The sequence below is a fragment of the Poecilia formosa genome, unplaced genomic scaffold (genome assembly GCF_000485575.1).
Source record: "Poecilia formosa unplaced genomic scaffold, Poecilia_formosa-5.1.2 Scaffold172, whole genome shotgun sequence".
Taxonomy (NCBI): Eukaryota; Metazoa; Chordata; class Actinopteri; order Cyprinodontiformes; family Poeciliidae; genus Poecilia; species Poecilia formosa.
In genome coordinates this window covers 618,615-646,088 of record NW_006800111.1, presented here as the reverse complement: position 1 = coordinate 646,088, position 27,474 = coordinate 618,615, and the positions used below count along the sequence as shown (strand labels likewise).

General features: G+C 39.9%; 1 protein-coding gene across 1 annotated transcript in view; it reads right to left on the bottom strand.

Annotated features, from left to right (window-relative positions):
• Positions 1–21,601, bottom strand: part of chd7 (chromodomain helicase DNA binding protein 7) — an 86,804-nt gene extending 65,203 nt beyond the window's left edge. Inside the window, exon 1 of the mRNA XM_007565107.2 lies at positions 21,276–21,601. The gene's annotated coding sequence lies outside the window, so the exon portion shown is untranslated. The remainder of the gene's footprint in view (positions 1–21,275) is intronic.
• Positions 21,602–27,474: the final 5,873 nt, after the last annotated feature.

Below are 27,474 nucleotides of genomic sequence, written 5' to 3'. Positions count from 1 at the left end.
AAAAAAAGTTATTTTCTGTTCCACCCCTCCTTCCCCCGATTCCTATAAAGACAAAATAAAGCAAATTCCATGTTGCTCATGAAAAAGAAACATATCAAAATGAATGCAATTGGGGCACTGTGTGTTGTAGAGCTAAGAAAGCTGTCCCACATGCAGAGGCTACAGTGTCTTCCCCCTTCTTTCTCAGCTCATTGCCTGTCTAGTAGACGTCAATAAAGGCAAAAAAAAAAAAAAAACTATGAAAAAATGTCTCTGATCATATACTTACACAATATTCATCTTTTTATTTCGTTCGTGGTATTTGGCCCTCGATTTGCTCAACAGATTACCAACAGAAAAAGTAACCCAACACAACATGGTGATCCATCAGTCACAATGTGTTCCTGTACTGAGGCCACCGTCTCAGGTATGTGGGAAGTTTCTCATTGCTGAGTCATCAGGTCGACTCCAGAAGTGCTCCAACAAACCTCCATGACGAAGGGCTTCTCCTGTATAGCTATTCCATCTATGCTTTGGGCTCATAGAGCTGGGTCAAATGCTCAGCTGGGAGAAACGCGTTAGATGTGAGGCAGGCACCAACAGGTTTAAGTTCTTTGTACAAGGGCAGATTCAATCGTTGCATAATTACATTAACCAAGTTTTGACATTAAAACTAACAGAAGCTTATTTCTAAAGCAATTATTTAAAATGGAAAATATTTTCTCAAAACTATAAAAGCATACTGCTTAGGGTAATGCGCAGACTCGATTGCATGGAAAGTATAATAACAAGTAAGGCTGTAAATAGAACAAGTCTGTGCAAAGACTAAGAACGTACAACCCTGATCAATTTTACTTTCACCTCTACAAAAACCACGACACTAGAGAGTCAACATTTGAATAAAGTCCTATATTCAACATGAACTAAATTCACAAACCAGTTCCTACATGTTTAGCAAAGAATCAGAGTAAAGGCAGACTTAATTACTTTAAAATGAGAGTCAAGATATAGGTTTGGGCTTGTTGGATTTGTACAAAAAAAATTAAGCAAAAACTGGAGAATTTGAGCAAAATATGAAGCTATGAACCTTTCTTTTTAAAAAGTAGATCAGTGCAAAAGCCTTGATAGAAAAGGTTCTGAGATCTAATCTGCAGAAGTGAGCTTGACTGCTTGATGCAACAAAGTCAAACTTAGACTAGGGAGATCTAAATAAGTAAGTACACCATCTGAGATTTTTCCCTGCTATGACTGTGTATTCCCCCTTTCTGATGAATAATATTTTCTGCTGGTCATTTGCACCCATGTGTAGCATGGTGGTTCCCATCACGCCAACAATAGCAAGGCTTCAGCAAGATCACACAATCAACGCTGGTTAAAGTGAAGTGAAAGCAGAAACGCTGTCTTATCAAGATACAAATAAGCTGCATGCCAAAAATATAACAATCACAAATGTAATGGACAGTAAATGATGCAACGCAACGGTTTCATTTCATACAGAGCTGAAGAAAAAAGACGAAACCCAAAAGGTGTCAGTTGAGATTTCTTTTGGAGAGACTAACTTTCTATCGTGAATTACAGTACTTGCAAGGTGAGGAGCTGCACAGTGAACCCTTAATATGTTATCTAATACAAATTTAAGTCTTCAGCAATGGGGAAAAAAACTAAACAAAACACTACTTAGCCCCAAGGCAAGAAACTTTGGTATGTCACCATTTCATGTTTTCCATCAAAAACATTGTTTGTAATTATAAGGGTTTACAAAAACTACACTGACTATTTTAAAATAGTGTTTCTTAAAAGGCTAAAAAAAAAAGACTTTGGCAGTTTTAATATATATTAAAAAAAAAAAAAAACTTTCCGATAGCAGCTCAAAGTTCAAGCAGAGCATCAGCTGTTGGAGTGGTGCGCACAGCTAGATTATGGTGTGCGCTGCGGCTGAAAGGCTGTTTTCTTGCAATTCAATCACTACAGGAAGGACAAGAAAAGTTTCACCACGTGTCTGTGTGTGCGGCAGGTGAGAGTAATTGAGTGTAATTTCACATCCTTTGCAGCAAGCTACTATGAAGGCAACCGATTTCCTGTCAGCTGTGTCAGAAGCACACTACTTTAGACCATGAATTATACAATAAAAGATAAATGTAGCTATACAAGCACTCGGAGGCTGCAGTGTGTGCATGTGTGTGTGCACACAAGTGCAATGAATGATTTAATCAGACCACAGCTTTAGTTAAAAGAAGGAAAGCAAGAGATTATTGGCTCTTGCTGAGGTTCCTCGTGTTTTTGTCTGACCTGCTAGCATGCCCATGAGGATAAAGCTCAACTCCAGCCTGGGCAGAGCTTGCATCAATAACTGCTCGCATGAATGTCATTGTTTCTGTAGTTGGTCGTCAGTTCCTCTGTGAAACTTAGTTTGGCCACGAAGGAGAAGAAAAAAAAAGACAGAAAAAAGCAAACAAAAAAAGACGAGCCCTCGCCTCCCTTTCTGATTTGTTTTCTTTACCACATCCTTCACCACCTCAGATTAAACTTCAGCTCTTGTCTCTTCTTCTTTTTTTTTTTTTTTTTTTTTTTTTTTCAGAAACATGCAAACATGTGCACAAACCTTGGCATTGAGGCCCGGCTGTCATTGCACAGGGAATTAAATGACTGGTCAAAGTGCCAGTTCAGATGCAAAACCTCAGAGGATGAAGCGTTTAGCCCTTTGTGCTTCCCTCTGCTCCACCTGCCGAAAGCACACGTGTGGACGGGTCGAGGCGATGCTACGTCACGTCCGATCTGACCACCGTAGGGGAAAAAAGGAAGAAAAAAAAAAAGAAAAACACTTTTCTAATCTGACCTAACTTTCTGCTTCAGCGCTGCCAGCCAACCTGGACCCGTTGTAGATTTATCTCGAAGCCACAGCTCAAGATGAGGAAGCGCAGACTTTCTACCTCTGCAAACTTCTCGGTACAGTCGATAATCGGCTCCGTGTTGAACCTTGCAGCTGAAAAGTGTTTTTTTTTTTCTTTTTTACAGATACCTGTAGCTGCACATCAGCTCCAGCGCATCCCAACTGCAAGGTTTCCTCTCCTTTCATCTTTGGAAATGTGACTCCAGACGAATAAGATCTCTCCATCTGTTGCTGTCATAACTCAAGCTAAATAGCATTCTGATCGCAGTGGTAGGACTGGATGTTAAAACAGGAGCCATTTTTTGATCTATTTAATATAGACAACCTGTCGAGAGCCATAAAACACAATAAGAGGATGTAACAGCAAAACGGTACTGAAGTCAGACTCGGATTTATGAGCACTAAATTAAGCAATTTATATTAATGGAGGGGCTTGCCTGGCAACAAGAAGGCCCTGGGTGGAAATTATAGCCGGGACCTTTCTGTGTGGAGCTTATATTCTCTTCGGATGCATGTTTGACTGAGTGGAGTTTTTTTTTCTTTGTTTTTTTTTAAGTGCATGGCTGTTTATCGTAGCGTTGCTATGGAATGGGCCGGCAATCCGTCTCATCTGCCTGCTACAGACAGGCACCAGCCTTCCCCCCACCCCTGCAATAATTAAGCAGGGATGGATGGATTTATTAACGCAGCCGTGCCACACACATACAGGGCTGTCTGATATTGGGAACTCATGCCATTGCGATACTATTGTTGAATATTGCAATGACAATCTCCATATTAATTAACCCACATTTTGCTCAGTCTTCTCTTTCACTTCCATCATCCCGATGACCTCACCGCTCTCCTTGAGCTTTAGCGTGTCATTAATTCAAATCTGAAGCAGGTTTGTGCATCAAGGGCAGTGAAGGTCTCTCTAACTGGTTAAATATACCAGCATCCAGGGCTTCATGTATGGCATTTGAAATGCAACCGTCTACCAGGTACCGCCTCCAAGCAGTCCTTTGCAACTGCAAAGACTGCAGGTCGAGATATGGTGCTGCTACTGTTAATTTAGAACACGTACGCAACATTGCTGCAACTTTGTTTTTACGTTATCTAAAGTCTTCGACTGGGCTTTATTGTACTTCTTAGAAGTGGTGAATTATGTAGGTAAAATTGATCAAAGACATTTTATGGTTGGTTGTTTTCCCCAATTCTACCAAAAACGTGATAAACAAGATGACATGCTTCTTATGCTTGTTATGAGAACAGGTCGCTCCCACTACATCTGATCTGTTGGAGCTCTCGTTGCAATTAGAGTCTAGATTTATGGCCCGAGCCCGACCCAAACCGAAATTCGGGCCAAAATTGTTTGCTTGATGGTTGGATCGGGCTGAGCTGCAGCACGCTTGATAACCCTGTCAAACAAGAATGCACAATATTAAGTTGTGTTGATCTAGTTATTACAGCCTAAATAGAGGGGTAGGTATTTTACCCTGTTGAGGAAAGGGAGAAAAGCGCCAACGTTCATTAGACTGTAACAGGTGCAGCACAATACACAATAAATGTGCTCTGCTCTGCTCCCATCAATCACACATCCCAGATGATTTGACCCGACATCCTGTGGCTACAACAGACAAGACGGAGCTGGAAGCTGTTAAAAGCCAGAAACGGGAAGAGTTACACAGCTTACTCAAATTACAGTCTAAAAATTAAAGCCGTAAAAGCTTAATTAAAATAACGTGTCGGGCTTTCTTTGGTGTCAGGCCAATATTTAATGTTAGTCGGGTCGGATTGGGCTGGGTTGGGTTTTCAGGCCCAATCTAAACTCTGATTCCAATCCCAGTTTTAACCTCGAGAATCATTGCTGGATGCCTCACATTGAGTTTCCAACCAAATGGTTCCAGTAACTAGACTGGCTCTACAGTCAGATCTTAATTGGTTCTATAGAAAAGGACAGCTTCATTTTCCTCAGCTAACTCACTAAAAACAACTCGTCCAGTCATTTTCCCCCTTTCATTCTGAAATTTCACTAATAAAAACACTGGAGGAAGACCTACATCCTTTACTAACACTGTTATAAACTAGCTATGATTATGAATGCTTCGTAATGAGTCCATCTCTAATCCGATTGGTACCAACACCATCACACATTAGTCAAGGACTGATTGTGTTTCAGAACTGGGTTGGCAACAGTATTTATGGACATCCAGACACTGTTTTGACGGCTGCTGGAAGTAAAACACATCAAATGCAAGCAAAGATAAGAATTACATCTTTCAAATGATTAACCCCCCCAAAAAAGACTGCAGCAATGACGGCCTGTTGTACAGTGTCAATTAGAAAAATAAATGCTTTATAAAAGAAAATTGATTACAACCAGAGCAACATTAAAATAAATAACTTTCCAACATCTGCAAGATTCAATTAAGTGATTAACCAAGATGTTGATACTCTAGAGATGGTTTAAGTAATTAACTTACACAAATGGCAAAACATTAACGATCTTCACTGTCAAAGAAAAGAGGGAAAAAAAAGAAAGTAGTCTCTAATGAGGACAATTAAAAACGCTTCTAACTGGCGGCTCTTGTCCTCTTCTCTATCAGGGTTCAGCTTACCGAATAGGTTCTGCAGAATGGAAGCGTGATCCATCGAGTAAGCGCCTGCCTGTTTGTCACAATTAATCAAGTTTTTGCTTCGTTAAGCACGGAAAATACGAGTTTGGACGCCGCCATCGGTTATTTAATGATGCCGTTTTAGGATACTCCACAATGCCAGCAGGAACTGGACACACTTATTTGTGGTTGTTCATTTGGACTCGCGAGCAAGTATTTCAATAAGACAATGTGGAGGTTTAATGACTGCAGAGTGTGTGTTACCGAGTGCAACAGCCTCTTCAAATTCCTATCTGTCCAGCGACAGAAAGAGAGGCTCTAGCACAACAGAGGGCTGGGAGTAATTTGGCTCCGCTGGCCGATGGAGTGGTGTTTTTATTTTTTCAGAGGTGACAGCCTGTGCATGGTTAACCAAATTGTTTATTAAACTAATCCCGCAGATTAGTATTCAAGACATGCTGGAGCCAACAAAAGTGAACTGAATGAACTGCTTAAAGGCATAAAAAAGGACCAAAAACGCTCATAAAAACCACAAACAAAACTTCAGGAAAAGTTTTAAATCAACCTCTAGATAATCATGTGGGCTTAAGAAGTGCTTTCTGCAACTTTGCAATCCCCTAAGTGATTAAAATCATGTTGCAAAATGCAAACAAAACCCAGAATGACTGAATTTATAACCTTTATTGATAAAAAAAAATAAATAAATAAATAAAAAATGACTTGCTAAAAGACACCAAGTAACCAATGTGGGCAGCTGAACGGTTTCTGTGTGTTGGGAAAGGATTTTCCTCTGAGTTTCTGTGTGTTGTTACTGCAAGCAAACTTTGTCCCAAAATAAAACTGGAGATTCTGTATCAGGACTTTGACCTTGAAGTGGCAGCAGTTTCCCCGTCAAAGCACAAACAGAGAATATGGAAAGATTTTCAGCTCAGTCACTGGTTGAGTGAGAATAAAGAGACACATTTAAATAAAAAGTATTCATACCGCTAGAACTTCTTTCACTATTCTTGTCACATAATAACTTTTACTGGCAAATTCTGAGATGTACCAACAGAGAGGTGAATATGGAAGTAAAATGATATCCGTTTTCTTACAAACTAAAAGGTGTGTATTCTGTGGTTTCGATACCGATTCATTGCCTCTGAGTCAATACTTTGTAGAACCGCATTTCAGTGCAACTACAGGTCCCAACCCTTCTGTGGCAGGCGTTTCTGCCAGCTTCGAACATATAAGGGCCAAAATTTTTGCTCAACAGCTCAAGTTCAGTCAGAATGAAAGAAGAGTGCTGGGGCACAGCAAAGTTCAGATCGTGGTGCAGATGCTTCGTTAAATTTAATTTTAAGGCTCAACTTCAGCTGGCCCACTGCTTTAGTCTAAACCAGGGGTAGGCAAACTGCCGCTCTGGAGTCCAATGTGACTCTTGGTGTCCACCAAAGCAATTCTTCATAACTTTGACGATATTTTTAAATATAAATATAAAAATGGCTAGTTTAGGCTATTTTTTAAAGCATTTTAAGGTTATATTTGCATAAAATTTCCACAAAGGTGAGACACTAGCTATTGCTTACTTTCGCAAAATTTCTGATTGGATTCAAATGCATTTGGATTGAAAAAGAAAAATTATCCAAATGCATCATTTATATAGGTACATAATTAATTAGCAATATTTTTCAGACTGCAAGTTATGTCAATTAAGTTATGAAGACAAAAAAAAAAAACATGTACAAGTTGAACTGGACTAAAATTCACATTTAATTAAAAACGGACAAAAACATCACATTGACAGCGCACACATGCACAGTAAGGTCAACTCACCACAATCAGAACTACTGTTCATTAGATGTGCACCGATAAATCGGTTGGAAGGTAAATTTCCTTAAATTTGGGAGATCTGTGATTGGCTGATAACTTATGAAGCTGATCTCGTTCATCTCTCTTAAGGTCTTTTTTTACCTCAGCAAATGTCTAAAAGTCAACCACTGTCGCCTTTTGCTTGGGATTTCAGAGGTCTGACTGACAGATCCACCCTCCAGGTCATGTCTGCAAGTTCGCAGTTAACAATAGTCATCCCACTGTTGTCACTTCTGCATCTTTCTTGCTATATTTACCAACATTTCAGACAAAAAAAAAAGAAGAAAGAAACAGAAAAAAAAAAAAAAAGATAGCCAAAATCGGAATCGGCATGATCAGTAATCTGCGATCAGCCAAAAGACTGCACCCTTAGTGTTTACATGAATCTTTCTCAGATTATCAATTAGCATAAATCTCCCATCATTCGGATTGCAATTTCACTCTGATCGAGCCGAGTCCAATCAGAATATTTTGATTGCAATGTTTACATGACATCTTTATTCTGATCGAGTATCATTCTGATCCAGTGTAAAAGTGTGTAACAATGACACAATGTATTTTTTTTTGCTAAGTTCTTTAGTAATTAGTCTACTAATTAGATGCGTTTTCTTCATTTTCCACAAATTTGGAAAGTTTCAATTAAGTAAATGGTTTTACTGTTTTGTTATAAAAGTTTGTTTTCTTTGTTCTTGTATGTAAAATTAGACTAGAATCTTTAGTTAGTTCAATGTAAAAGTACTTAATCAGTAAATAGGTTTGCTGTTTTCAAAAGAGTCGCATGCGTTTTATTGCTCTAGACAGTTTTTATTCATCAAGAATAAGAGCAAAAAATGTCTCTAAAGATTGCAAAGGTTGCTGACCGCTAAAGCCATACCAACGTAGTTCTGTCTGGATCATTATCCTCGCTGAAGGTGAACCGTTTCGCAGCGTTTAACAGGTTTTATTTCAGAATAGTCCTGAATCTAGCCCCATCTACCCTCCCATAAACTAAACAGCTTTCAAGTTTTTGGCTGAAATGCAACAAAATATGAAGTGGCTTAAAGAGTGTGAATACTTCCACAATGCACCGTATTATTCAGTCAGCTCCCATCCGCTCCCCCTTTGCCCCCAAAAAACAGAAATAAACAACCAGATCATTTGAGAACACTTGTAGTCGAGTTGAGAAATAATCTGGCAATCAGCACCCGGGCTCAAAAATTCACAGACCGAGCAGATCTGTGAAACCACAATTATCGAGGCCACCCGTTCAGCCAAGCCGAAACCACAGAATATCACTGCCAGCATAGCGCAAGTGAATGGCCTCCCTGGCAGCTCGCAGCATCACAACGTCTTCCACTGTAGGGAATTAGACACAGACCTTCATTTAGAAGAAAGTCAATATAAAAACACTGAAGCAGGCCTGAGTGAAACAGCTCTCTCCTGTCATTTCTTTAAGGATTCGTGTACTTCAGTGTAGATGGATCATCAAAATGACAGCGCATTTTATCTAGTGGCATTAAAGTTGCAATTTTTACTATGGGTGATCATTTATCGTATCGTTTATCAGTTATTGTGATGAACCTCATGAGGTTTTGATTTCTCCTCATGATGAATTTCAATTGTTTAAAAACAACAAAACTGTTTGTGCGGTTGGGGTTGTTATTTTTTTTTACGTGTTTTTACTGTTAAAGGTATATCAACAAATATCCATAAATTTCTAAATATAATTAACATTTCTTTATATGACTGTTTTTCAAGAACTGAGTTTGTGGAGCTATGATTGCCGAGCCATGCAGTCACAGCCACACAGTTGGTAAAAAAAAAAGAAGACATAAATATCGTCACTTTTATTGTTATCACAATAGCACCATGAAATATCGTGATAAAACTTTAAGTTCATGTCGCCCACCTCCAATTACTGCACATAAGTTCATTGTACCACAGAGTTCAGCTTCCAGCCAAACTGAACTCTGCGCCAGGAGAAGACACTGGTGAGGCTGAATGAAGCCATGTTGGTGACATCAGCTGCTGGAAACCCTTTGCAGGAGTAAAAAACCTATAGATGACACAGCTTTCCTCATTCCTGCTCTATGTTAATTATAATGTTTGTAAGCCTGAGGAATGTTGTGAAATGCTTTTGCATGAAGCTGTCGCTCTTTATCCAGAGTCGGAGTCAGGGAGCGCTTCCATAGTGAATTCTTACTTTTAACAGTACTTGAGATATTTCTGTCTTTACTCAAGTGGAATGTGGTACTTCACCAAAAAGCTCTGGAAAAAAAAAACAAAAAAAAAAAAATTGGCGTATGCAGCGTTAGTCTGTGGCGAAGGAAGGAAAAAGGGGAGGGAGATTAGCTAACAGCGACTCAATGCAGTCTTGTCTGCGCCGTCGACAGTTTGGCAGCTAAACTGTCTGTAGCCTCCAGGCTTTACTACAGGCTCTGCCATGTCAACAACACCATGTTTCCTCTGAGACGCAGACAGACAAACAAACCAAAGCCCAAGAAACAAAGTACAACGGCAGCCAGGCAGATTCAACACCTGAGAAAAGAAGAAAAAAAAAAAGTGAGTGATCCCCCCTCTTCCTCTTGAGGACACGTGTGCACCCACCCACCTCCCATTACCACCAGGATCTAAGCCACCATAATTTATACCTTTGTTCCCAAATGGAGGACAGCATGCAGGAGCTGGCTAGCTGCGTGTGTAATTACGCTCAAGTGAGGGGATGCAGGGCCGTGTGTTTGGGGCAGGGATTTGAGGCCCGGAAGGAAGGAAGAGAGAAGAGAAGGTGGGGAGGGCCGAGGGGGGGGGAGAGAGATCAAGAGAGCGAGAACAGAAAAAGAACGAAAGAAGCAGTGAAGCTAGAAAAAATCTGGTTATTTTACGCACGGCTGCTTTGTTAATAGACAGTGTGTGTGTGTGTGTGTGTGTGTGTGTGTGTGTGTGTGTGTGTGTGTGTGTGTGTGTGTGTGTGTGGGAGGGGGTGCTTAGAGGGGGTGGGTCAGCAGGAAAGGGCTGTGTTTATCCAATCTGTTCCCTGCCTTTACCATGTGGTAGGAAAAACCACTGGNGAGGGGGGGGGAGAGAGATCAAGAGAGCGAGAACAGAAAAAGAACGAAAGAAGCAGTGAAGCTAGAAAAAATCTGGTTATTTTACGCACGGCTGCGTTGTTAATAGACAGTGTGTGTGTGTGTGTGTGTGTGTGTGTGTGCCAACAGAGGAGCATGTGTGTGTGTGTGTGTTTGGGGGAGGGGGTGCTTAGAGGGGGTGGGTCAGCAGGAAAGGGCTGTGTTTATCCAATCTGTTCCCTGCCTTTACCATGTGGTAGGAAAAACCACTGGCCGAGTCTCGGCCTGATCCCAGAGGACACAGAGGCAGAGACGGACAGACAGGGAGAGAAGTAGGCCACAGGGGGTGGCCAAGAAACCTGCTAGCACAGGGAGAGACAGAGACACAGTGTGTGTGTGTGTGTGTGTGTGTGTGTGTGTGTGTACGCGGGTGTATGCGTGTGTGTAGTTGTGCATGTGCTCACTGAGCTTAAGAACCTGTTATGTGGTTTCCGAAACTGACTCTGTAGTCTCTGGAAATCACTTCTTTAAGCAAGTGTGTTGAAGTAAGCGAACTAAAAGCAAACAGCATCAGGCAAAACCTGTTTTACCACCTTATATTTGTTCTGGTTGTCATGTTAAAGTCCTGAAACTGATGGAGAAAAAAAAAAAAAAAGAAACAGTGAATCAAACATTTAAACCTTTCAGAAACAAGTACTTGGAAATATGTAGGCAAAGAGGTGGTGAATATCACTCCACATATTTCTGCACAGAGCTTCAGGCTACACTTTGGCTTGTTTGAAAGCTGAAACTGATTAAAATTCAGAAAATGTTAGGATCAAATTCATCTCAGTGCATAAATGTGGATGCCAATCTGACAACAGGCTGCCACTGAAAATGTTTTCCTACAGCATCTAAATTAGGAATGTGAAGATTAATAGACTCACAAAGTTTCAGTCACGTGCTTGACGCCATTACACACACAACACATAGTTTTGAAAGAAAATTTTGGATGCATTATGTGTAAGATCCTAATTGTTTGCATTAAATGTTTATGAATGATTTCGGGACATGTTCTTCTTCCACCACCGTTTCTGCCGTGAAACGGGATTGTATTTTTACAGTAGCAACCCCTAAAGATTAGGAAGAGAACTGGACCAAATGTGACAAAAACAGAAAACTCACTTTAATCACCCTCAATGTGTGGATCAGCAAATAGTCCTACAGAAAAAGCTTACAGTAAGAATTGGGGTTAAATACAGTATCAAGTAGAAAGCTATTTTTACAAACCTGATTTGACCCATGTGGTTTTAGTAATATGCTAAGATCATTTTGCCCCCCTTTTCAAGTTCTCAGTACAGCTGACTCTAAATGTCACGCGTTTCCCAACAATTCAGAATTTCCCCCATTCATGAGCGGCTTAATAACTCCTATTTGAAGGGCTAACATATTTGTTGTTCATGATTGAGAACATTTTGTTTTTGCTTTTTGCTGAGATTCCAAAACAAAAATGAAGCAGCTATATAGCAGGCTTATAATTCAATGAGGCACGTTTCAAACTAAGTTTGATTGTAGCACGCACAAAACTTTTTAATGTTAGAATGTCACTTTATACCACAATCAAGTAGCTATGATACATTTAGATAAAAAAATGCTGTCTATAATTAAAAATGACTCAAAAAGAAAATTGACTTTGCATAACAGTGACACCTTGAAATTGGGTCTCTGTCTCTTTAAGAAGCTCCTACTCTTCCGATACTTCGCATACAGCACAGCATTAAGGTGGCAGCAGTTCAGATTGCCATCACAGACCTTTTTGGTATTGAATGTGAGGGGGAGAATAAACGTAGCCCCAACTTTGCTGAGAAGAATAAGCTCTATGTCCAATTAGTGGCAAGTATTTTTGCAGTATCTTTACGCAACATAAAAAAATGGACCACAAAGATCACTTTCTTCCACAGTTTCTATGTTCAGAATAGAATAATTATTAAGTTCAGGGTTGACATGTCTTCCGTGTTTTAGACTTTGAATTAGAGCTGATCAAAAGGCAAGTGAAAGTTCTCTCAAGTTTTGATTGTGATTTACTGTAAAAAACGCATCAGATAATGTCGAGGCCTGCACATCCATTCAAGCTTGGAAAAAGGTGAGGCAATTGCAATGCTAATGAGAACAGAAAGCAGAGATGAACAAACCAAATTCTTTGACTAACCAGCACACTAATCGCGAAAAATGTCATTTTTGTCAAGCAATAAAAATAAGCAAAAAAATAAACACAATTTTTTATGGCCTCCAGTACAGGAGAGGTTTATATTACAGAACACTGATCACTGATCTGTAACTTCTTCCTCGTGTAGTTTAAGATGTTGTGATCTAGTGTTAGTCTTCAGAAAAAGATGCATCCATGTTAGATTTAACTATTTTGATAGGTTTTAATATAACAAGGTTATGTGAAGATTTTTCAGGTTAAGTGCAATAAAATGTCTAGATGAGCTGTAGCATAATGTCTGGACCACTGCTTTAACTAACTCTGTAGTTACACATCTGAATTCAAGAATTACCTAATATACCAACACTTCTTGATATAAAATTACATTTTTCATCTTTAAACACTTTATCCCCCAAAAATAAACTGAAATATTGCAGCATGGTTTTGATTCGTGTGAATATTCCAACCGTGTTTTTTTGGTTTTGATCAGAAACTCTGTGTGGGACCCGTCAACCTAACCGAGGATCAGAGATCACAAAGCTGCAGGTGAAGGGGAAATTGCTGCTCATCGATGAAAATGACTTCGCATTGCCTGCGGTCCCAGGTTGTAGGCTTCGGGGGAAACCCTGCCACTTTGTTCAAAAGGTTCAAAGACTGAGGGGCCTTTCAAGACGTACAGGATTCCTCCCTGCCTGTGAATCTTTGCAGAAAAGGGGGGGCTGAGTATCCCGTTTCAGATCAAGTCATAAGAAGGTTTGGAAACGGTTCTGCTGAACAAACACGAGAGGTAGGACTTTCCTAATCCTCTTTCTAGATTTTCACTTTTACATAAAATGTGAATCAATCTATACCTCCGATGAAGTGAATGAGGAAATTCCCATAAAAGTGAAACCACTAAAGCATTCATCTATGAACGAGCAAACGCTGAACCACAGACCATGCCCTGAATCTACCTACCATCACCCCCCCGCCCCCATCAATCACTGCTATTGACGTTTTCTTTTAGACCAATGGGAAAAGCCAAACTGGAGTGGCTCCCCAGAGATTGGTCAGTTTTTCTTTAGCTCCGCCCATCTGACTGCTGACAACCAATTAACCTCCAGCGTAGTTGCTTTAAAGATGTGGGCTAACTTCTCCCTTGGGACAAACGCCCCTTTCAGCATGCTGTATGAGATCCACGCTGGAGCCCCGGATATATGTGGGATAAAAATCAAGCTGCGGACATTTTGGCTCATCTTGAGTACTGGATTGAACCAACATTTAGTACATGAAACAAAATCAAATGATTAAAAAAGGAAATGTGGAAGAAACTTCTAAGCGTTCGTACAAGACTAAACACTTTGGACTTGATTTTTGTTTCTCTTTCCTGATTTTAGGACATTATAAACCTGTTTGGAGTTTTGACATGATAAAACCCATTATGAAAATATTAAGAAAGGTCAGGCTTTTACTGGCCAGTGTTAACTTCTTTGAACTGTGACTTGCCAATTCGGATTTTGATGAATATGTTGTTTTTTTTATTGTCCAAAAAAAACTGAACAGAAGAGAAAAACAATGTGATGCAGATTCTTTCATGGAGGCAACAGAAAATTAGGCAACTGTTAAATTACTCTGAGGATCAAAGCATATATCTGAAATTTTTATCCAATTTTTACTGAAATAAAAGAAAAAAGAAAAAAAAATCAAAGCACACACAGCTGTAGGTTAAGTTTCTAATCTGAAAATTGAAGTTTTGATGCACTCAATGAAAATGACTTTACCGGATCTCTGATCAGAAGCAATGAAGGACAGATCCAGTCTGACCTCTAGCCAGTTGACTGTGGCATCTCCAATTTAAAGAACAAAATAAAAAATTGTTTTCAGTTTTTAAATGTAGTCATCTGCAAGAGTAGAGACTCAAAAGTGTTTAGATGGTGAAGTTAAGGTACACCATCTAAACATAAATAAATTCAAAGAGACCATCAACCCCCAGAAACTTGGACCTTCACTTTAAAATAAGAAAATATTCATCATATTTCTATTCTTATGGTGCATTCACACCAGCCTGTTTAGTTTGCTTTAGGGCTGTTGTAAACGAATATTTTAGTAATCGAGGTACTCGAATCATTCGAGGAATCGTTTCAGCCCTAGTTTGCTTTAATCAAACTCCAGTTCATTTGAAAGTCCACTTCGTTTGGAGAGGTGTGAATGCGAAGTGGAACTTTGGTCCCTAAACAAACCCAAGTCTTGGTTTGGTTGACGTGAAGTTGGGTGCAGTTTGAATGCCAAGCAAACCAGAGACGGCTCCAAAAGGAGGAAGTTCACTACAGCGCAAGGCACTCTGGGTAAGCAAACAAGTGGGCACTAGTGGGATAAATCGATTGTGGTCTTCTGCAAAAAAAACAAAACAGAATCTCTACAAACACTAAAATCTGCCACCACCCCATTTCTTTTATATTTTGTCAAGAAAAAGGTTGCTCAGTGTTTTCTTCATAGGTTTTCATGTCATTTTCTTCAGTGGTTCCTGGTGTAACGCCACCAGAGGTGAGGTGGAGGACAGCTTTTTGAAAGGGTTTGGGATGAAATCAAACTGCACCAGCTGAAAATGCAACAAATGTTGCAGTTTTGGTCCCCAATCAAACTGAGTCTACTTGACTATTAAGTGTGAAAACACTCTTAAAAACTTTGAAAACATTAAAAACAAGTTCCAGACTTTTCAATACCGTGCAGGAGCCTTGTTTAAAAACCATGCACTTTCGCTTAACATATTCTTTTACCACCTCTCTTTCTCCTCTCCAACCTTCCAAGATCCATCTCCACTAACTAGATGTTGATTCCACAAGCAAGCAGCACTTAACCTTTCATCGGGCATGTGAATCACTTGATGGAAACCGTGACAGATAACACACAGCAAGACAGAAGGGGGGTGTGCGGACGCCACAACAGAGCTATTAAACCCCAGAAAGAGCCGGAGAACTGATGAGATCCTCATAGCGCTGACGCCGTTTTTTAGTGATGGGATTCATCAGCAGCTGGCGACACAAAACTCCCACGTATTTTCAAGTGGAGCGTCCTTGAGTTCGCCTTTCACATCCCAGCACAAGGAAGGCTGGTGGTCAGGAAAGACAGAGAATACGCTCAAGATCCAGACTGGTTGAGGTCAAAAGACAGGATTAAAATGCACGCACGCATATGGGTCAGAGATGTACTTGACTGGCCGAGAAAACACGTCCAACCCACACACACACAAACACTTGAGAGCTGTATTTACGCCAGCCTCTCTTCTAGGCACAGCACTTGGTCCAGAAGGCCCTCGCTGCAGGGGGAGGATAGGGGTGGGGGAGGCAGGAACGGAGGAAGAGGGGGCAGAAAAGGAGACAGGTGAGGGAGGAGGATGAGAGAGCAGGAGAGACAGTGATGACACTCGGTTTTGAATGTCACCATGGTGCTAAAGCTCCCCGCTAACCTTTTGGCTGGAAATGATATGACTGGAGGGATATGGGTGGGGAGGGGAGAAAAACGACAGGCAGGCAAAGATGGAGAGAAAAAGAGATGGAAAGGGTGACAATGAAGAGAAGGAGAGAGGGAGGAAGAGAGGGGGGGGAGAAGGCTCATGCTTGGGCAGAGTAGTGGGTGGGTGGAGGTGGAGCAATAGATGGCAAAGATGAAAGAGATGGAGGCAAACAACAGCACTACTTCCATTCCCTCCCAAAAGGGCTGCTGTCTAAGACACACGATGATGATGGGAGACAAAATGGCCACCCTAACAAACACCAGTCATCTGGCTCAACCAACACTGGCCTTTAAGCACTGAACTGACCACTACACCACACCACCTGCTGCTACCTGACCTACAGACTGCACGACACGCTCCGCAGTGGGGCTGAAAATCTGTGACATCCAACACGAAAATTTATTCCCTCCCCCCTATTCCCGGAGGGAGAGGACGAGGCTTTTCTAATTACTTTCAAACAGAATCGGGAACAAATCTGTACCCTGGAAAAAACTTTGGGAGGCGGAAAAAACCTGCGGTGACGACACAACTCTGCCCCAACAAGGTCTGAAAACTTTCTAACACGCAAGCAGCTGTTGGTTGATGACAGAGCAAACCACTGCCATAGAAAACACCTGCTCATTATTCTCCTGCCAGCAGCCTTGCAACTTCTACTTCAAGAGCGGTGTCAGAAGCGCAGAGTTGCTAGAAAGGCTGTGAACAGATTCCAACTTGCTCTTCCAGTCGGTCCATGAAGGCAGCAGGCTCTCACAAAGTAGGATCTTTTGTTACCAATTCACAAAAACACCCAAGCTGCACACAGAGCCGAGGATGCATCAAGATACGGCCTAATTCTCCATTAATGTGCAGCTCAGCTGCTGCAACAAAAACTATTTTATTTTAGCCATTTTTTTTGTATCATTTAATTTTTTTTAACCTATCATGGTTGTGCTTCAATATAAATCAGATGCATATATTTTGATGTATAAATGAGAATAAACTTGTAACTTTTTCACTTTTTGCTGGATTAAAAACTGAACACACAGCAACGTTCTTAAATTATTGTACATATGGGAAAAAAAATTAAAATACTGGAGTTGGTAAAAATGGGAATCAGCAGCGCAGACCTTAAAAAAAACCATTAGTCCCTACCAGCACCCTAAAGAAAAAGATTTTTTTTTTTAAAGAGGATATTCCTACACAAAGTCTTGAGTGACCACCCTTTTCACATTTTCTTAAACTCACCTAAGTGTAGAAACTGTGGCAATACGAAGAATACAGATTCAGGGATCCATCTTTAATGATTTCTGGCTGCACATCTTACCAATATCTTGCTGCCAACTTCAGCTGAGTTCAGTTGAGGCAGCGAAATGAATTTATTCTTTCCACCTGACAGCAGAGTACATCAAACATCTGCTTGATACTCCTTTCCTGGATGGCCCACAGCTACTAAATGCAAACATTCCCCCAAGAAAACAACTCCAAACAAAATTAAAGACAGCTACACTCCATCGAGGATGTACAATGTCAACATTTTCAAGACATAAAATCTTTTCCGATATCTCTGTCAGCCCCTAAAATGATGTGAAGTTGAATATGTGTTGTAATTGTTTTACCCCAATGTCAGTGAAAGAGTTCTTGTTAATGTAATACTAAAACCACATAATCAGTCTTACGATCTGAAAAATAACCACACATGGTTAGTACATTTAGCCACATCACGTTCTTTCACACCCAGAGGCGGTAGAACAGTATTAAAGCTCTTAAGAGCTGCTCACAACAAAAAAAGAGGAACTGCTTATATTTCACCAATTTTGAAAGAATCAACTTTGACAGCCGTTTAAACAAAGCATTGGACTGGGTGCTAACGCATCAAATTCAACATAGAAAAAAAAACAATCCCTTGACAATAAAACGGTAAAAGGAGGACAGAAACACCTAATTTAAGAACTTCCTACTGAACCACAAAGACCATAATCGCTCAGAGAGTCTTTTTATTTCACATTTCTTTCTACATTCGGAAACATTGAGTTACTGTCAACATTACATGTTAGCGTAAAGCATGAACTGAACGTGGCAGGGTTATAGGCAAAGGATTATTTTTCACGATCAAGAAGGATGACTACAATCCAAGACCACGGGAAGAAAATACAGGACAAAGTGCCAAACTGATACTCTAGAATGAAGAAAAAAAATTAAGTAAACATTTTAAGACAGAAACGTGGAAATACTTTAACATGGAATATACAACTAATGGGACATTCACGAATAAAACGCACTACCAAGTCATGTGATATGGGGAGGCCCGAAAAACTAACAATGAGCATTTTCAGATATTTTAAGATCTGCTTTGTGTCACACCAATTCATCCTTCATCTACTTCTAGAACGTTCTTTTTAAATACCGCCCATAAATACAAACCCACCTTTTTATCTCCTCACCGGCTCGCTTTCAGAATTTACACTTACTCTTCAAAACATGGAAATCTTTCAGATAATCAACACTGATCGCACAAATGATTCATAGGTCAGAACTACAGGGAGCAGCTTCTTCAAAAACATGACAAACTTGATGGTCATCTGGTCTAAACTTTCTGTGTGTTCTTCCCAAACTGAAGAAAGCCGTTACACCGTACAAAACCATATCCCTGTGTCAAGTGGAAACATACAAATCAGACATTCTGACAATAGATGGCTGCTGGTGCATACATGCTGTTATGGAAATTAGGTTGGAAAATCAGTTTGCGTCATATTTGATAAACATCAAAAATTAACAACTCCACTTCTTCTCAGGCTATAAAGTTGTAGCATGCACTTGCTTTGAGTTTAATAAAAACCCAGCACAGGTTAAGGACACATGCACTTTGAAGCAAAAATGAGAGAAAGCAAACAAGTCTTTAATTTTAGTGTGAAAACTGTTGCATATTTTCCGTTTTCTCTGCGTTGTAGATCGAGGCCAATTCGGCCTTTTCAATACCAGTTTCCTTTTCTTTTGAGCTCTGACCTGCCAATTTTACATTCAAACTTATGTGTTTTAATTAAACAAATAAATGGAAAAAACTCTGACAATAAAGAATAACATGCTACATGTGGATCGATGGAGATAGTAGAAATTACTCAAAATAAAAAAATAGTTTAAAAGATATAAAATCATCATGTTCAAACTTCAAAGTACACCAAAAAGTCTTTAGTTGCTCATTTTTATTGACAGAAAAGGCAACTACCAAAAAGCCTAATATAAAAGGGACAACCTTTTTCAAGTCTCAAATCACTCCAAAAATATTATTTCGTTACAAGTCAGCCACAAACCAACTTTTGTCACTAAAAGAGAGAGAATTTTTAAACCACAAGAAAAGCGGGATAAAATAGGGAAGAGACGAAATACTGCCGAACATCTGTTGTGTGCTGTGTGTATGTGTGTGTGGTCGGGGCACTCTTATCTCTCCCTCTGTGGCCCGCTAAACATGACTAGCTGCCATCTTGGCTCACAGAGACAAGGTGGAGGGGGTAGCAGCGGCTCCAGGCTCTCTGGCAAAAAAATAACGTACCACAAATATGGATGCTTAAAATGACACACTGAATAAAACCGCTGCGCAACAATATTTTTCTATTTCCCCCCACCCCTAAATTTTTAGCGCTGCCCTAGTTGCGTGACAGCGGGAGTGACCATTATGCAAGTTGACCGATTACAGAAAAAAGATGGCAGAATAACGCAACAAACACAAACAGAGCAGTGAAATTGGGTTAGGCAATAATGTCAAAAGTTTTGTTTTTTTTTTCCCCCTCCGCAAATAAGCTGTTGCAACAAAGATGAAGCGGAGAAGCACTGGCAGGTGTTTTGGGCTGCGTTTTCCTCCGTGTCCACACCGAGTAACAAGTGTAGCCGTAACTGTTACTAAACTTGTGTCGCTGGACACAATGTAACAAACAAGCTCGTTACAAAAGCTCCCGTTAAAAAAAAAAAGTAGGATACTCGGTGTCAGTTTGACCATCAACATCGGCAAAAAAGTGAGGTAGAAGATGCCTAAAGTTGTACTTCGACAAACAGATACATAACCGCCCCGAGCTGGTTAGGCGCTAACTCCGGGGGGCTAATAAGTGGTCCCTCGTTTGTACACAATAAGGATGGGAGCTGGGCTAGCAGGCTAGCTGAACTTCTGTGTCCTAGCGCTGGGCCAACCTCCAACGGCTAGCACGGCTAATTAGCCTATCAGCGGTATTTCGCACGTCGTTCCGGACCAGGGAATGCTTCGCTCATCTCGGGTTATGCCTCTTTAAAACTCTTTACCCTGCACCCTAGAGCCCGACACAAAGACATTGATCTCTCCTGGTCAATTTAATAATATTTTAAAATGTAAAGTATGGCAGAAAAAACGTTAAAAAAAAAACACGGTATATGGAGTGACCGCCTGGCCTCACAGCTTCCCCCCTCCTCTTCTCCACTGCTCTGTCCCTTCCGTCCAATAAAACAAGCGACTACTACAAACACTTCTTGTTGCCCGGTTCTCTCACAAACAGCTACTGAGAAAATATATAGTTGTGTTTTATAACTTTTATGTAGAAATGTTTCCTTAAACTCGCAGGAAGCGTGTTTGGCTTTCTGTGCCAAGTGTTGTCCGCTGGGAATCTCCCTCGGAGAGCTCCGCTCATTCAGCAGCAGCAGTGACTCACCTCTACGATCGAGCCACCTCGTGTCTCCTGGAAGCTTCAACACAATTAGCTAACGGAGCTAACGCTTACGACTTAAAACTGAATTAAGTCAATACCTCAGCATAGAAAATTCATAAAGTTGTAAGGTGAACTGATTCGGGCACACATGAGCCCTCTGCGCCGTCCTGGGAATATTTCTTTCCACTTTTCAACTAACTAATGGGAGCGCTGTGTGTGTGAGCGATGCAGCGGGTGGCAAAGCTAAACTTGCTATTGTTAGCATGTCGGCATGGCAGCTTCATGGACCTTCAATGACTTTATGTGTAAAAGGAGATGATAAAACAGAAGGCGAATAAACGAGCAGTCATCGAAAATAGTCGTTCCTGCGAGTTAGCCCTGAAGGAAATGCCCGTCGGGTTCGGAAACACAGGCGCACGGTGGTTTAAAGAGTCCGATTGCGTTGAAAAGTATGGAAAACTTACTATTCAACGATAATATAAACAGTTTTAATTCAAAACCGCCGTATACTGAATTTCCACCCCATTCATGATACAGTGTGTTCGGAAAAAATGTAAATGCACTTAATAAAAAGAGGCATTTTGTTAGCTTACCCAACAAGCTCGGTCACTTCAGCCTTTTATCAAATCAACTCCTCGTTAGTACGGTACTATCTCCGCTTGCTTGAAAAAAATCCACCGTGGTCCTTTTTCAGTTCGAAATATAAATAAACAGAGGGAAAAAGTTCAAGTTTTTCTGTTTTTCAGGAAATATTTCTCCGGCGTATCTCGCATCCGCGACCTCGCCGACTAGTGTGCGTTGCTGTTCTCTCCTTTGTGTTAATTTCACTCAAATCGAGTTTAATCCGATCGATCCCTCGGCTGGCCGCGCTCCCGAGTCCTCCCCTCCAGACACTCGCTCACCTTCCTCGGCCAGGGGGGGCGCGCTCCCGAGGACCTCATACAGATAAACAGGCGGCGTGCGCGGTCACTGACCCTGCCGTGCCCGATTGACGCTCTATTTGAGCTCCAGTTTGGGGATGCAAAATAAATGCATTGGCCTTCATTTTGCGGTACCTAGGTGAAGATTATGAATTAACTGTTTATTCACATTACTATGTAATGGAAACTTCTGACAGCCAGAAAACCGTTTTAAACATTAATTACATTTATATGAATTTATCAGAAAATCTAAATATTTTTGCCACGTCTGTGCTCTACATACGGTATATTATTTTATTGCACATAAACAATTTTTTTCTTTTTTTCTTTTACAATTAAAAGTGATACTATGGTTTGAAATGTTGTTTTAGAAATTACAGTGGTAAACCTCACCTGAATGTTGGCTTTCAGATTATGTCAGTAAACCACATTTACAATAACTTGAAACAGGCCTGTGTCTTACCGTCACAAGTACATCACACTGTAAATATTTCACTAAACCCATAGCTTACATTTATAGATAGGTTAACAATTAAAAACAGAATATTGATTTTGTATTGGTTTTCCACACTTGCATTAATTATTCATGCATAAAGGGAAACTACAGCAATTTTACATATCAAAGTCCATTTCCGTATGTTGGGAAACACCACTGTACACAGATCATTCAGAAAGTTTTCAGACCCTGTCAAGTTTTCCACGTTTTGTAACGATTCTCATCAATCCCCACACAATCCCCCTCAAAGTGAAACAAAGCAGTTTTTTTTAAAGTGGATTAGCAAGTTAACAGAACATGCAACATCCATCAGTCAAGCATGCCAATAGCAGCGGCATCCCAAGGAGACGTTTTTCTGAAACACCAGAGAGAGAGAGCAGAGGAGACTTAAACTCAGACAAAACTAAATGAACCACTGTAGGATAACTGATTTAACAAGATCATCAAATTTAAGTTCAGATCAGAGAGAGAGAGAGAGAAAGAGGGAGAGAGGAAGAGAGAGAGGAAAAAAAACAGAGACAGAGAAAGACGTAAACACTGAGACAGACTCAAATAAAAAAGGACCAGGTGGAGGTGCCTCAAGGTTAGGGTTAGGCACCAATTTCTTCTACCGGTGAGGTTTAGTAGTTTCACACAATATATAAACCACACCTGCAATAAAGTCTCTCAACATGCCATTTGAATTTGCGTTAGCAGACAGCAGAAGAACTGGAATGCTATTTGAACCAGAGAAGGAGAAAAAAAGGAAACACATCTAAAGCCATATTAGATTTAAAGTAAAGTGAACAGAACACTTGATCAGGTTTTAAAAATACAAGACTTTCCTTCTCAAATTAGGAGATTTATTCGACAATTTTAACACACACTTCCTAACACAACCATGTCAGTGAGCATAGTCCTGTGATGAAGTGGGGGTTTTTTTTATTGACACAGACTGGGACAAATTCTATTTACTTATCTACTTTTTAGGTGTAATGTCATAGAACCACGATTCATTGATAGCAAACAGACACTAGCAAAATATCGATTTTAAATACTATCAAAGAGCCAGTGGAGATTGAAAGAACACAAACAAAGAAGAACAGAACACAAACAAAGAAGAACAAGCCCTTTCCTCATTCACGGGAGCAGAAGTGGCACCACCCTGTTTGAAGTACACAGTGAATTTTCTTATCACGTTTGACCAATCTAAAGTGATGAAATGATGATGCGTATTGCAAAAAATATGAGGGACCTGCAGTAAGGCGGATTTCCGTGACCGTGACACAATCTTTAATTTGCTTATCCTATTAATCTAGCCTTAGGAAAGGCACGTACGAACACATCATCACACACATACACATGCACTTTCTCTCTGATACACAGCCTGTCCTAACACTCGTGTCTCTTTGTCTACTTTTTAACTTCCTTCTTTTTGCAAAGTATATCAAATTTCATAAGAATGTCCTAGTATGATTGCTTTGTACTTATCTAGATAGTCAGCAGAAAGTATTGAGTTAAAACTTAATAATAATAATAAAAAAAAGGATCTTATTAATGTACAAAAATATCGGCAAACCAGAAGCAACACAAAAACTAGTCTCACCTCTGCTAAAAACGTTTGATGATCTCTGGGACTTTTAGGAATATATTCTCAGGATTAATGAGACAAAAGAGGAACTTTTCAAAGACGCGTGTCTTGCTACATCTGTTGAAAAACCCAAACAGTAAGTGAAGCGGCAAAACATCGTCAAACATTGTGGTGGTGATACTGCAATGTGTTTGGCAATGTTTGGCTGCTTCATATTTGATCGACAAGCTGAAAAGTTTTTAGGAATAACTAGGTAGAGAAGATAATTACTTCTTCGCACAAGGTCATTCTGGTTTGGATAGATTTTTTCTTTGAAGAAACAAAATTTGAAAACAGATTTTTTTTGTACTTACTCAGATATTTATTAGTCACTTGATAGTTTAAAAATATTTAATCAATTGAAGAAAATCGGCAAGGCAGTAAAACTTTTTCACTGCACTGAGAACTAGGATCCCTGGACTTATATCATGTTTGATTGCACAATAAGGTTTTTTTGTTTTGTTTTGTTTTAAATGTACCTTTCCTAGTTTTCCAGAACTTTGCAGAGTATTTTCACCTGCAGCATGTATTAATCATCATTTTCTTGCAAGTCTCGGTGTAAAATTAGGTCAACCTTACACAGTTGTCTCATAGTAGATCAGACTAAGCTAATGAGGTTTCAATGTTTTCTTTGAAAGAAAATGCTTCATTTTTATTGCCATACTCCTTAGCCGAGAAATGTGAGAAATACAAGAGATCCCCTCACATACAGAACAGAACCAGTCCAGTTGGAAATTCCTGCAGCTCCTTCGGTGCCTCTTGATAGTTTCCACTTTGATTTTACAAACATTTTGGAGAAGTTCCTGAGTTGTATTACATTTTCTCCAATTACTGATGCCTGCATTCATTGGACTTTTTGTATCCCTTTTCTGACTGATACCTTTGTACAATGAGGTTCTTCATATTTTTTACAACTTCTCTGCAAAAGATGACTTTACAGAAATGTGGAAAAATTGTACTATGATGGAATAAGCTTATTTCAGTTTCACTTAATCGGTCTTCAATCTTCAGCTCTTTTTGATAGAGCTGAAGACTCGACATTTTAATAATTTAAATAGCAACCACCATACATTAGCCACATTTCATACAGTGAAAAGGATTTAAAAAAATGCTGGCGCTTTAGCTATGCTAAAGCCTATCCAGCGTATATTAGCATGCACTCATTAGCACCTAGATCATGATAAATCCAGTTCAAATTATGAAATCCTCAGGATAGACAATAGACAAATAACTGTAACCTATTTCCTTATTCATGGTAGTTCATATTAAGAAAAAAAAAGGGATACAATTATTTTACAACAAGACTCCAGTCTCCTTTCTGTCGTAGCTAAACTTCAGCTTGTAGATAGCAGGATGCCAGACAGATGAAGCTATGGGCTAGCAGAGTCATCTACATGCTTGTGTCTTGGAAAAGGAACATATTAAATGTGATGTTTTTAGATGTTATAAGCTGTCAGTGCCACTGAACGCAACTGTTAAATCAACAGCCATTCCTTGATGGTCAAATGTTCATTGTTTATCAAAGTTGGGAGGACCACACAGCTAGTCCAAGAGTCATTATTTGGACATTGTTATACAGGATTAATTAAGAACCCTCCAAAAAGGCATTTCTTGCAGCTTCTAATTGACAGTATTCATAAGGACAGACCTCACTTCAGTATTGCTTATCGCCCCGGCAATCACGAATTAAAAAGGAACAATTACGATCCGCAGCCGCTATTAACAGTATTAATTTCATCTTAGCCTTTCCAGCTGCAAGGGTAAGAGGTCCACGGGCCACTAATAAGGGCGGTGCTCCACTTAAGGGTTCCTGCAAATCATGACAGTGCAACAGTTGGCACGACTGAACAATGTCAGGATACTGCAGGCCACAGAGGTCAAGTGGATTTCATCCAGCATCGCTTTTATTGTTGACGCTCGTCTCTCCTTTTCTTCCGTCAAAACTGGCTGCTGGGCTGGCAGAAACAAGAGACACTTTACAGGAGACAACACCTTCTACACCTTATAGGAAATATTTACTGCACACGCAAATATGTGTGCAGTATATTTAGTTTTTTTTTTATATTATAAAAAAAACTTTATTTTTCTTTATAAAGTCTTATAATCGACTAAGATGCAATTCAATTTAAGTCCCAGCAGATGCAAAATGTTTATTTATTTTTTAACCTTGGTCAACTCATGCTGATGTTTGCTCCAGGACGGACTGTGACGTTGTGTTCCAGCGTATTTCTGTTTTTGGCTGGATTGAACCTTTGTGGCTCTTGGTTTGTAAATATGCAGCCAGAATTATGTCAAAAGTTCAGTGCGGTTGAGTAGCTGCTTGCTAGGTGACATGCAACTAAATGTTAATGGGACGCAGGCTTGTATTTGAGTGGGTTTTTATAAAGATCCTGATTGATTAGAGATACTCCATAATCAATTCAAAACATGTGGAACCAGTGTTTTGTTTTGAAAATCTCTCAACTGATATGTTGTATAATCGCCCCACCCGAGAAAAAGAACCAGTCACAATAATCAATAGAAACCCTATATTAAAGATATTCATCCCCACGATCGGTGTAAAAGTCACACTAGATCTGCGCAAGTCATGAAGGTTCACGCTAAACCTGAACTGAACTGGCGATGCTGTAAAATGCGTCGCAAACAAAAGGGCATTCTCACAGATCGAGCAAGCATTTCCGGGCAACATACGTGTCTGAAAATGTTTCATTCATTAAGCAGTCTCCCAGTCTGACCGACCCTCATCGGGGGAATACATCCTCCATGACGGCTGAAGGTCAAACAGCACATTTCCGAGAGTGCACAAGTCATTTCCTCCACATTTTAATGACTAAATCAGTCAGAAACCATGTGGAAAGCTTGCAGCTTAATGGATAGAGGGGAGGGGAATTCAGAAAATACAACTACAGGCTTTTTATTTAAAACCCCCCCCAAAAATTTTATCAACAAAATCATCAAAATGACATGTTTAGAGTTTAGAATGTTTTATTATAGTTTATTGTGATAGCATTTTCATTTTTCCTTTTTTTTAGGTTTTATTTTTTCCAAAGAACAAACACAGCAAATAACTTTGAGGGGAAGGAGTAAGAAGAGGTAAGACCGAGAGAGAGAAAGAGAGAGAGAAAAAGAGAGAGAGAGAGAGAGAGAGAGAGAGAGAGAGAGAGGAGGACCACATACATAAGATAGATCAATCCATAGATAGATAAGTAGGTGGGTAGATAGATACATCAGGTTTGGCTTGATCCTCCTCCTGTAACCACTGTGGGTTCACACGGACACTCACGCGCGCACACTACATGTCGGTTTACAAAGGATAATCAGCATCAGAAGAAGATTAATAACCATTTGAATATACCAAGGAATTTCAAAAATAAACTAATATTAGAGAGGAGCACACTGCCAAGGAAAACGGACTCACTCGCACTGATGTCAAACCCAAAGAGTTACACGGTTAGCTTGGAGAGAAAACAAAAAAAAAAAAAAAAAAAAAAAAAAAAAAAAAAAAAAACTACACAGCTTGGTTAGATAGACATGAAAATATGTATACTTCATCTATGCATGCATACATATACTGTATGCAGCCTGTGTACATGTGTGCGCGCTTAGAGGGGATAAGAAAGGAAAGATTTATTTCAAATGCCCCAATTCATACACAAAAAGAAGGGGGAAAAAAATGAAAACAGGCCTCTTTCTAGATCAATCTCCCAACGTGTGCGTCTACGCGTGTGCAACGCAGCGCTAGCTAACTTGTTAGTGGTGAAATGCCT